Below are 11,396 nucleotides of genomic sequence, written 5' to 3' on the forward strand. Positions count from 1 at the left end.
GTGCTCCGCCGTCCACACCAAAGATCCTGGGTTCACGCCCCGGGAAAAGCAACATCAAAATTTTATAAACAAGTTTTTTTAATTAGAGGAACATTTTGGCAAGCACTCCGAGTGTGTTTCTGCCATGAAAAGCTCTCAGTGAAAACTCAACTGCCTTGCAGATGCCGTTCGGAGTTGGCATAAAACAATTTGCAGGAAAAAATAAAAGGAGCACGATGCAAACTGGAAGGGAAGCTCTGCTGTTCGGAGGTTATCGCGCCTTACATTTTTTTTATATGCCGCTATGTCTGAATTTGGTTTCCCCGCAAAACTTATATGGCTGTGCATAATGACACTGAGCAACACCATCAGTGCAGTCTTGTGAATTGTGAAGGACCTCTCCGAGCCCTTTGAAACTAAACGAGGTATCAGACAGGGTGACCCCCTATCATGCGATTTCTTTAATTTGATGCTGGAGAATATTATACTAGCTGCAGAACTTAACCGCTCTGCTGATGACGTTGATACCATCGGCCTGAACACGCGCGCCGTCAGTTTTGCTTACTCCAAACTGGAAAAAGAAGCGGTAAAGATGGGTTTGATGGTGAATGAGGACAAAACGAAGTACCTGCTATCATCCAGCAAAGAGTCAGCGCAATGCGTCTTTGCAACCATGCTACTGTTGGCAGCCATAACTTCGAAATAGTAAAAGACTTCGTTTATTTGGGAAGCAGCATTAACACTAACAACAACATTAGATGAGGCGGCTCCGGGAATGTTCGAGAGAAAAGTGCTTTGAAAGATTTTCGGACCTCTACGTATTAGTGACGGTATGTATCGAAAACGATTAAATGATGAGTTGTACGAGCTTTACGCAAACATCAACTTAGTCCAGCGAATTGAAACACAGCGGCCACATTGGTTAGACCATGGTATGCGAATGACAGACGATGCTCCGGCTAAAAAAGTATTTCTATCTTAACGCGCTTATGGAAGCAGAGCAAGAGGGCGGCCCCACTCCGCTGGAAGGACCAGTTGAAAAACCTTTAAATTCCATTAGTGTGACCTATTGCCGCATGTTAAACCACCGAAGAAGCGACTGGCGCGCATTGTTGGGCGGCCATAACCGTTTAAACAGTTAAGCGCCTATAGCAGATGAAGGAGGTGCGCGTTGGAGGAGGAAACAATTGAGCACGTTTTGTGCTCGTGCCCTGCGCTCGCCAGACTAAAGCTCCAGCTATTAGGACTGGCACAGTTAAAAGATCTAGAAGCAGCAATTAGCGCACGTCCTAGAAAGCTTCTAGTATTTGCCAAGAGGACGGAGTTATTTCATAACGTAGGTCCTAGTTTCCTAGTTGTTGTTGTTGGTTTCCTGGCCTTTGTGAGGCTCTCACGGACCGGCCAGTTCAACCTAACCTATCTTAATTTGTTGGCCGCCACTGCAGTTGCATATGTTTGTTGTAAAAAAAATAAAGTAGATACTCAAAAAACAGCAAATTCTTTCAAAAAATTTTAAAGAACTTTTTTAATAAATTTCATGTCATAAAACAACAACAAAAAAAGAAGAGAAGGTAGTAGTGCAGTTTATGGTACCCACCGAAATTTGGACCTTTTTTTCGAGTGAGGTATCAAAACACGCGTATTCACGTCTAGATTAAGAATCCGAAAGCGGAAGTTAACTTTTTTTACCCGTTTAAAAGTTATCCGCGAAAAACAGGTTTGTGTGATACATATTGTTCCCGCACGTTTACAATCTTTTAAGTGCACACATCACTTTAATTTTTTTATTTAGTATATTAACACAATCTAACTTGCACGAAGTAACGAAAAAATTATGATAAATTTCACGAATTTACTTACGATATAAAATATCAAAACAAATATTGCAACAAATTTTTGTCGAAATGAAAACACATGAAAGTAAACAGTGTTGCCAGCTCTGCAATGCTGGTGATTACTTTTGTTGTTCTCTGTTAGGATTAATACAAGGCGGTGGCGGCTCAACATAAATTTAAATAAACATACAATTACATTGTTTTTGTAATTTACTGAATATGTTGCAATTAATATTTATCGAAATAAAGAGATGCTGGCAAATATTTGGAATTTTCATTTTGGAACAAGTGCAGAATACATACATTTGTCAAAAAAAAAATAATGCATGGCGTAGCCGGTGTTGGATCGGCTAAGGGTTATGTTTTTAAAGTGCGGCCGAAGGGTGCCTACGCAAAAGGGTGTACTACGCAGAAGGACATCGCCGTGGCGGCAGCCACGGTTACACCACACACCCGGACTTGGCATGGCGTAGCCCAGGGTTATTTTTTATAAGCGCGGCCGAAGGCCGCCTATGCAGAAAGGTGTTCTACGCAGAATTACTGTGCATGGCCACCAAAAAAGAGCTTTTTCAAATTTTTGGTAAATAAAGACTAGAAAAGTTAAAGATATATATACATCAAATGAAAGGTATTTTTATAAGTTATTTTTCGATTTTTTAATTTTTGAAATCCATCCACTAGTTTCGGAGATATTTTGATTTGAAAAATTCATAATTTCGCCTTTTGACATGGAATTACCCCCAAACCTTTCATTTGCACCAAAAAACGAATATACCGTTGGAATCAGCATAAAAATCTCTATAAAGTTCGATTTCTTTTTTTTTACAAATGTACATATGTATTCTGCACTTGTTCCAAAATGAAAATTCCAAATATTTGCCAGCATCTCTTTATTTCGATAAATTGAAGACGTATTCTCTTCTATTTTAATATATAAAATAGCAACATATTCAGTAAATTACAAAAACGATGTAATTGTATGTTTATTTAAATTTATGTTGAGCCGCCACCGCCTTGTATTAATCCTAACAGAGAACAACAAAAGTAATCACCAGCATTGCAGAGCTGGCAACACTGTTTACTTTCATGTGTTTTCATTTCGACAAAAATTTGTTGCAATATTTGTTTTGATATTTTATATCGTAAGTAAATTCGTGAAATTTATCATAATTTTTTCGTTCCTTCGTGCAAGTTAGATTGTGTTAATATACTAAATAAAAAAAGTAAAGTGATGTGTGCACTTAAAAGATTGTAAACGTGCGGGAACAATATGTATCACACAAACCTGTTTTTCGCGGATAACTTTTAAACGGGTAAAAAAAAGTTAACTTCCGCTTTCGGATTCTTAATCTAGACGTGAATACGCGTGTTTTAATACCTCACTCGAAAATAAATAATAGTTTAAAAAAACTAAAAAACACGCTTCTATAGCAAACCGAACTAAAAAATAGAAAATAAATTTCAATTAAAAAGAGTTTATATAACAGTAGTAGAAGGTCAAACAATCGTTTATAGTTAATCACCTCAAAATAAAATTATAATAAAATTTAAGTTATTAACAGAATAATTTAATTCAGAGTAAAAAGCATTATTGCATTGTCATCGACCCTTGATACGTGTGCAAAGTTTCAATCAAACTTATGGCCATTCAAAGTGGTAATAAGGCCAATTTACCTTATGGCCGTTGACCTTATGTCACCACACAATCACATTAATGCATTGTCATCGAGCCTTGATACGTGTGCAAAGTTTCAATCAAACTCATGGCCATTCAAAGTGGTAATAAGGCCAATTTACCTTATGACCGTTGACCTTATGTCACCACACCATCACATTAATGCATTGTCATCGACCCTTGATACGTGTGCAAAGTTTCAATCAAACTTATGGCCATTCAAAGTGGTAATAAGGCCAATTGACCTTATGGCCGTTGACCTTATGTCACCACACCATCACATTAATGCATTGTCATCGACCCTTGATACGTGAGCAAATTTTCAATCAAACTTGTGGCCATTCAAAGTGGTAATAAGGCCAATTGACCTTATGGCCATTAACCTTATGTCACCACACCATCACATTATTGCATTGTCATCGGTCCTTGATACGTATGCAAAGTTTCAAATTAATCAGACTTCTAGAAACCGGTGGAAATTAAGCTCAAAGATTCCGTTACATACAGGCCAAGCTAATAAAACCGTGTTAAAAAAGGCCCAAATTTCGGTGCGTACCATAAACTGCAAAATTACCGAAGAGAAAACCAGAAAATGTTTACCATTTATTGTAATGCGACTGCATATGTTGTTGTTTTTGTTGCTGTTACAGATTATATTGTTGTAAGGATAATGACACTTTCTCACAAACACGCTGACATACATTCAAGTACATAAACTTATGTATTTATATACATTTATGTATGTATAGGTATGTGTATTCCAATTGTCAAACATATGTACGTATATATGTATACTTTTCGTAAAACACTTTTCACCTCAATTTCAACTTAAACTGTTGTTGCTTTATTTTGCATAAACTTTTTTTTATAAAACTTCAATTTTTTTATTTTTTATAGGTTTTTGCTACTTATGAATCCGCTTCCTTCACTTGATCCACAATATTAGTAGAACTCCAAAAAAATGTTATTCATTTAATTCACTTTTTTTGTTTTTTCAAAATTTGTTCCGTGCTTTGTCCAGTAGACGTGCATAGCATTCCGCTTTTCAGACACAACTGACAATTTTTTTCATTTCCATTTGCCCCACAACAACGCAGCTCAATGCACGATTCGCATATCGAACAAATTCGTATTTTCCACAAAATTTTATACAAACACACACACATACTCATATGAAATTGTTGATACTTCAAAGATGTCCTCGCCTCCCAGCGGTGGGTGGTAGCAATGCGTCTGCTAACACCAAAACTTTGTTGTTTTTTTGTAGGGCCAACAGCTCTTTCTCATTGTTCGTGCTATTGAGCAGCGGTTCTCGCTTATCAGCAAAACAAAAGTCAGAGAGAAAAAGCGTATAACTAAAACAGTAAATCTCACCATACATTCACACTTTCTCTCAGTGTGTATTGAGAATAAAGTAGAAAATTATGGGAGGTATGACCCAAGGTGAAGTGGTGATGCTGCTGAAGAATTTGAAGGCCGGCAAATACCTGTTTTAACTAAGAAATCAAACTCCGTTTTTGCAACTTTGTATTTTACCGGATCTAAGCGCCTAGGCTTAGAAAATGGAAGACTACCTTCTGTTACAAGTCGATGTACTGTTGTATGTTTAACAGGTTTAGTATAATCTGGCTCTGAAATAAGTGACGGAAACTCTTTTAATAATTTTGTAAATTTATTGTCAACCGCAAATAATTTAGGTAATGGAATATCACAAAAGTAGGATACTGTATTAACTGAGAGATTGGTTAATGGATCTGCTAAACGTTTATGTTGAAGCAGCAGATGAAGCGGCTTTGGGAGTGTTCGAGAGAAAAGTTCTTCGAAAGATTTATGGACCTCTACGCGTTGGCGATGGCGAGTACCGAAGAAGATTTAATGATGAGCTGTACGAGCTATATGCAGACATCAACATAGTCCAGCGAATTAAAACGCAGCGGCTGCGCTGGCTAGACCATGTTATGCGAATGAAATATGATGCTCCGGCCAAGAAAGTATTTCTATCGGAACCCGCCTATGGAAGCAGATGTAGAGGGCGGCCCCCACTCCGTTGGAAGGACCAGGTGGAAAACGATTTAAACTCCCTTGGTGTGACCAATTGGCGCCGGTTGGCGGAGCCAAGGAGCGATTGGCGCGCCTTGTTGGACGGACATAACCGTTTAGACGGTTAAGCGCCAATTAAGTAAGTAAGTAAACGTTTATGTTTAATTTCTATAAAAAGACCATATTTACAAAGAAAATCAGCGCCAATTATTGGCTTGGCTATATCCGCAATCAAAAATGTAAAGGGAAATTCACGTCTTAAACCCAAATTTACGTTTAAAAGCTTTTTCCCGTAAGTGGCAATTGTTGAGCCATTAGCTGCAGTGAGAATTATGTCTGAACGTTTCGTATGGGGAAATTTAGACGCGGGTAATACCGAAATTTCTGCTCCACTATTAATTAAAAAATTTGGTTTGTTCTCTCTATCAAAAATAAATAAGCGATGCGCCGAAAATTCTAAATTTCCGTTGTTCGTCGCTGCAACAACGGAAGAATTTAGTTTGTTGAATCTTTGTTTTTGTTATAAGAACAAGGTTGTTCACAACTTCTAGCATTATTTCCAAATTTGTAGTGAAATCTACACAACTAATTTGGATTATTACGCGAGTTAGAATGACGCCTAAAAGAGTTTCTAAAATTGTTCCTAGATTGATTCCGATGCATTTCTGTTTTAATTTCAACTCCTAAGAGTTTCTGAAAATTTTCACACATCAAAGAGGTGGTTTTAACTAGATTTTCAACAACGGAGTTTTGAACTTTTGTATCTGAATTTGTATTTACTGAGAAAACTTCGTTTTTATTCATAACTTCAAAAATGTTATCTGCTAATTTTGTTAACTCATTAATATTATCACAACTTGAGCTAGCCAAAATGGCATTTAAATTTTGGGAAGTTTTCTCAACCAAATTCTCTTTAAAATATGTTCACTAAAATTTGAGCCCGCTAATAAAATGAATGACCGGTAAAACTCAGAGGGCCTTCGATCACCCATTTCTGAATCACTTAAAATTTTGTCTAGCTTTGAATTTTCACTAAGTGAATGTCTTTCTATCAAAACTTTTTTAAGTTCACTAAACTTGTTGGTGAGGGGTGGATTTTGGATTAAATCTAAAATTGTTACTATTACTTCTTGTGGAAGTGCTGTTATAATATGTTCGTATTTGGTATTCTCTTGTAATATTTTTTTTTTACTAAATTGTGTTTCAGCATGTATAAACCACGCTTCTTGACAACTAGTCCAAACTGTGGAAGTTTGACTGATGTTGCTGAAATTTCGTTTTGATTGTAATTATCATACGGATTTGTAATATTTTGTTTATTTATAAATGAATCATTTAGATTATTAGAAAGTGTAGATGTTTGTGTATTATGTTGTGGTGAACGAAACATATTGAATTAAATGAAAAGGGAGTTCACTAACAAAACAGTAAAATTAACTAGTAATTCTATGAAAAGAGAGTTTACAATAATAATATATCTATATTTTAGTATACAGTGAAATTCCCCATTACGGACAGTCCTTATAACCGGACAGCTCCAATAACCGGACAGATTTTGGGCACACAGGTTTTTTATTCATTTTTTCATACAAATATCATCCTAATAAACGAACAATCTTAAAAACCGGACGCGGACAAAGTATTTCAAACCATTTTCATAAAAAAATATCTCATAACCGGACAAAATTCGAAAATATCACAAGCAAGCTTTGTTGTTCATTATAAAAATGAAATAGGTGATTCCCCTTTTAACATGTGTGCACACATTCAAGCCGTGTGTTTCAAATAAAGGGAAGTTTTCCATTCAGTTTGTTGTCAGTTGCATGCGAATGTTTGCGTTCAAAGTTCGTAATAATATGGCGCCGAAAAAGAAGGTACTTTCTATTAAATAAAAAATGGAAATTATTAATGTATTCGAAAAAGATAAATTATCAGTACGTGGAGTTGCAAAAAGGTAAAGTATAGTGAGCCCAAAAATTTAGTGGTAGTAGGTACACGTTTCTTTTGCTTTGAAAGGTTGAATATTGGCAAAACACAAGCTGCTGAAATCAATAAAAATAAAGAACAAATTCGTTATAAATGGGAATCTGGAGTTAGTCTTCACCAAAAGCGAAGTTTTCTTAAAGAAGGTAGCTCTGACATAGATAGGATGTGTTTTAATTGGCTCGCTAAGGCTAGAAGTCAAAACATTCCGATTTCTGGTCCCATTTTGAAAGCAAGGCAATGGAAATTGCAGGCAAACTGGGTGTACCTAATTTTAATGATTCAGATGGATGGTTAAACAAGTGGCGAATAAGGAATAATGTTGCTTTCAAATGCGTATCTGTTGAAGCTGCAGATGTAAACCAGGATAGTGTCGAACAGTTTAGAACAAAACTGCGATCTCTGTTGACCTGCTACAAGCCTCAAGACATTTACAACGCAGATGAAAGTGGATTTTCCTTTCGTGCCTTACCTGACAAAATCCTCGCTCTTAAATCCGAAAAATGCGTGGGCGGTAAACTATCAAAGGAAATGCTGGAGATAAGGAATACAATGTACAATGTACTTAATCGATATATGTATATGTATTTAAATGTTATACCAAAGTATGCAAGTTTTCGTTACTTCCAAAAATTTCTTAGATAACCTATGTACAATATACACCCCTATTATGAACTCATACGATACACGATAAACGCTTGCAATCTGTTTTACCGTATTATGAAATAAATTCTAGCGTGTGAAATCCGATCGTTAGCGTTTATCGGTTATCGTGATATTGCCATACGCTACTACCGCACCAGCTGTTCAATTTTCTACACTAGCTATCGTTGATAAATTTTTGCACGATACGTTGGGAGCTATTTAAATAAAAGTAAATATAAAATTAATAAAAAATCCAAAAGACTCCAACTAAAGCCTCAACACTCTGTTGCAACACCCTGGGCAAGAAACCTTAAAGTAGTAAAAACCTTCAAAATATTTGGGATGGATGACCTATTTTTACGGGCGCGCAAATTGCCTTCTACTTCTGTTAAGACATACTCTGAAATCTATTTTTTATTCAACTTTTTTTTTTACTTTTAGTATGTCAAGTACTTACAGTGTAGAGTTCATTTCAAGAAGATTGGAAGCATCTCTCAATTTTCCTCTTTCCATAACCTCTATGCAAGTTTCGTCAATTTGTTCATTTGAGTTTATAAAAAAGGCAACAGAGGTTGCAGAAAACATTTTATTATCACAGGTTTTAAAAACTTTTGCCACTTTTACGTACAAAACAATTGAATTTTTAGTATTTGCGTTTTGTTTTGCTATCTGTTTCGTATAGATTCACAAAAATTTGTAAACAAAACTCTGCTGTCATTCACAATAGTACATCCATCGGGCGTGTGAAAATCGCAATATCATAGCTGATTTTTTACGATACGCTAGCAAGCGTTTATCGTCTATCGTATGCAAATTCATAATAGGGGTGATAATTTATATGTGTGGTATATATGTATGTTGTGACTTCATCCCTTATAAGCGGACATCTCTCATATCCGGACAAAAACACTGTGACGGTGAGTGTCCGGTTATAAGGAATTTCACTGTACATATATAAAAGATGATATTTTTATTCAAATACTTGCGAATATTTAGTTTGTTGCCGTAACTTATACTTATGCAATGGCTTTTGATGGTATTGTGTTTGTAGTTGTTGCTGTTGCTGCTGCTTCTCCTTTAAGTTATTCGAGGATAATAATTGCTTTTGTTGTTTTTTAAACGTTTGAAGGTTCTGCCTATGAATGATGATGATGTACTGTAGCAATTGTTTGAAACTGGTTCGATGATAATGTTTTGACGCCACTTGAGTACTTTTAAATTGTGTTGGCTGTTGATAATTTCACAGTGGAATTTGTTGATGTTACGCTTTAGCTTAATAATCGTTTTTCCTGGATCGAAGTAACTGTCAAATAAATCTTCCAACTCCTTCTTATCTTCTGGCTTTAACTCCTCAATATCTCGCAACAATTCAGCTAAGCAATCTCTTTATTTACTTCATATAGTATTCAAGGTTTATAAATCATATTTTTGTTCTATATACTTTCAATTTAACCTCTTCTTCCCTTAAAGCTGCCATATTTCGCTCACACGTCTCTGGATCTTCATTTTTATGGGTAGTTGAGTGTAATCGTAGCTCCGAAGCCAAACGAAAAGCTAAGGAACAAAACTTACATCTGTGTATATTATCACCCAGATGTAGACGTAAATGCGGATTCAGTGCACTTGTTGTAGCAAAGCACCGTTTGTAGTATTTGCATTTATATGGTTTTTCACCGGTACGAGTACGCATATGCTGGTTTAAGTACGCAGCATGTATAAATCGCTTATCACAAAGATCACATTTATTGGCCTTTTCGCCGCTATGATATAGTTTATGTCTGTTTAAAACCGATTTTGTTTTAAAATTTTTTCAACAAATATCGTACTGGTATTGGTATTGTTCGTTCTGTCACGTATGTTTTTGTATCTTATTATTTTGTTGTGATTTGTTAAAATGCAAAAGTTTAATTTCACTGCAACGGCCCCAAGGTTGGACCTTTGGGTGCTACCACAACGACTTTAATTTATCGCACACACACCAAAAATGTTTTTTTTTTTATTTAATTATTAGCTCCTGGCAGGATCACCAGTGTGGTGAGTGAAACCACTTTTAACTTTATATATGAAAAAATTTTTATTTAATAAAGAATACGCCTAAATGTATGCGTCAATATCTTTTTAAATTTTTCACCATCATCAAAATTTTTGAAAATTGAAAAATCAATATTGAAAATTTAAATATTGATAAAACATTTTAAAATTACAAAGTTCAAAGTAACTAAAATACAAAGTTAAATAAAAATAATAAGAACCCTACACCGGGTTTATGGTTCGACAAAAGAGTTTACCGTCACAGTGTGGATAAGATTATGGCCCGTAGCATCTTCATCTATTCGCACTATGTTACCTATTTAGTACAGTAGTCTTCCGCTTATTCGCCGTACAAACTCTTAAGCTCGTACAAGTCATCATTACATTTGCGCCGTTACTAGCCTTATCGCTAACAGAAAGACAAGAAACCTTTCGAAACACTTTTATCTTGAATACCCTAAAAATGAATTCATTTGCTTTTGACAGTGCCCATGAGCCGTACACCAGGGCAGCTAGGATTGAAGAACTTTCGTATGTTCAAACGAAATAGTTGCATGACAGGCGGAATTATTCCTGAAGATGTTATTACCCGACTCATTTCCGTCAAAGAATTGTCACTTCAATAAACCTCGCAAAATCCTGCGGGACCTATCTTCGGCAGAAAAACAACAACACAGAAATTGATTCAAGTTGGAGTCTACCTCACCGTGCAATCACAATTGACATGACTGAGTCTCTATCATTCGCTCTCTGCCCTGACTGCTAAAAGCACAACTACTCCATTGTTGCTGCCGACGCCGAACCGATTTCCGTCTGCTCTGAGTTGCACCTATAAACTAAAAGAACTTTTAATCTATCTCCTTGTGCTAGCAGTTCAGTGCTCCTGTAGTTGAATCCGCAGATATTTGCGCAGCATATGAATACAATACCCATGATAGATGCGGTTACCCATCCTAAGTACTTCAAGGAATCTACTCGCTGGCCTCTGAATATCACATTTATGCGTATCTTCGGGAAGATGACTACCCGTCTTTGTCTTAATATCTGTTTTCAGTGCGCAAGCTCTTAATTTCGGAATATGACGACAGCAGCCACGTTGTCCGTAAAGGATAAGATAAGGTTTGCAAGCTAAGCAGATTATCGCTCATAGCATTTCTCCAGACTCCCTCAAAAATCTTTATCTTTCTTGTCTGTCAGCTGTTTCGTAC

General features: G+C 36.1%; 1 protein-coding gene across 16 annotated transcripts in view; it reads right to left on the reverse strand.

The window, feature by feature from the left end:
* Window positions 1-4,532, reverse strand: part of LOC137249632 (probable protein phosphatase DDB_G0282105) — a 237,613-nt gene extending 233,081 nt beyond the window's left edge. For 7 of the 16 annotated variants that reach the window (XM_067781329.1, XM_067781328.1, XM_067781316.1 and 4 more), the window contains exon 1: window positions 4,090-4,532. The gene's annotated coding sequence lies outside the window, so the exon portion shown is untranslated. Of the gene's footprint in view, window positions 1-1,576; window positions 1,822-4,089 lie in introns of those variants that run through there. The other 9 variants (XM_067781331.1, XM_067781330.1, XM_067781319.1 and 6 more) reach the window with 4 other exon arrangements.
* Window positions 4,533-11,396: the final 6,864 nt, after the last annotated feature.

This window comes from Eurosta solidaginis, chromosome 4 (assembly GCF_040869045.1).
Source record: "Eurosta solidaginis isolate ZX-2024a chromosome 4, ASM4086904v1, whole genome shotgun sequence".
Classification (NCBI taxonomy): Eukaryota; Metazoa; Arthropoda; class Insecta; order Diptera; family Tephritidae; genus Eurosta; species Eurosta solidaginis.